This window comes from Myotis brandtii, unplaced genomic scaffold, assembly GCF_000412655.1.
Source record: "Myotis brandtii unplaced genomic scaffold, ASM41265v1 scaffold165, whole genome shotgun sequence".
NCBI classification, from domain to species: Eukaryota; Metazoa; Chordata; class Mammalia; order Chiroptera; family Vespertilionidae; genus Myotis; species Myotis brandtii.
Window position 1 is genome coordinate 222360 of NW_005356042.1, and position 1334 is coordinate 223693.

A 1334-nucleotide genomic window follows, 5' to 3' on the forward strand; every position below is an offset into this window, starting at 1 on the left:
GGTCCTACTGGTCTCTACCACTGCGCCTGCGCGCGCGCTCGGCCTCGTCCATTGGTTGTAGCCGCTCGGGCTTCGCCTGGACCGAGTCCCCGCGCTGATTTCACAGGTCTGAGGTCTTCCCAACACCTCTCAACCCGGGTCAAGACCTCTAAGGTGACCCCATAGGTTTTGTGAATTTTCTCCCCCTAAACTGGTCTCCTCCCGGCTACGGATACGGTTTTCGGCCCGCCAGAAACGCGACTCTTGGCTCTCGGCCCCTATCCTGGTCCTGTCGCGACAGCATCTGGAAGCCCCGAATTTTATTTAGCTCGTGATCGGAGGCCAAGCGCCCGCATTGTGCGGGGACTACCGCTAGTCTAGATTTCCCGGGACCTTGCGGCAGCAGGATGGCGGTCAAACTGGGTAGGGTTTTGCCGCCTACCAAAACTGCCTTGTGAGACGCCTCCTCCACCCGCATTCCTTTACCCTCTGAGTCAGGGTCACCAGAGTCATTTTTCCTGGACGGGCCCAAAGTGTCATCTCAGACTTCCCATCTCTAAAGAGGGCGTCTGGCACAGGACGAGTCCACTGGCCAAGGCCTGGTTGGGGGGTGGGCGGGGAATGCCAAAACTGGGAGAAAAAGTGGCGACTCCAGCTGCCTTTGGAGGCTTCCCTTGCTCTCTGGTTCCGGTCTCCAACCTGTGCACACCCAGTGTTTTTTCGGGCTTTTTATAAGGAGCTAAATCTAGCTACCAGGCTGTTTGACTTGTTTGGCCCTTAGCCTCTCCCCTGGAGGCTGGCTTGGTTTGAGTTTGAATCTGGGCTCTGCCCCTTAATAACTGTGACATTCCAAAAACAGTGACTTGAAATCTCTGAGCAGTTATATACTTTGTAAAATGGGAGCAAAGACTTCGGTGCCCCCCTCACTAAGCCCCTATTATAATTAAACTAGAGGCCAGAGCACGGATTGGTGCATGGGTGGGGGCGGCCTGCCCCATCAAGGCTGATCAGGCCGGCTGGGGGGAGGGGACACAGGAGGTTGGCCGGGCCCCACCCCGAATGTGATAGGGGAGGCTGGTTGGAGGCCGGGCTGATGCGGGTGTGGCTGCGGAGGAGGGCCGGATGCAGGGAGGGGCTGCCTGCCTATGGCTGGCTGGCACGCCCCCCTGGTTGAACTCCAGTGGAACTCCTGGTGGAGGGGACAATTTGCATATTAGCCTTTTATTATATAGGATGATTAGCCCGGCCTGCATGGTGGAGTGATTGAACACCAACCTATGAACCAGGAGGTGGTTCAATTCCCGGTGGGACACATGCCCAGGTTTCAGGCTTGGTGGTTGGGGGGGGGGGGGGGG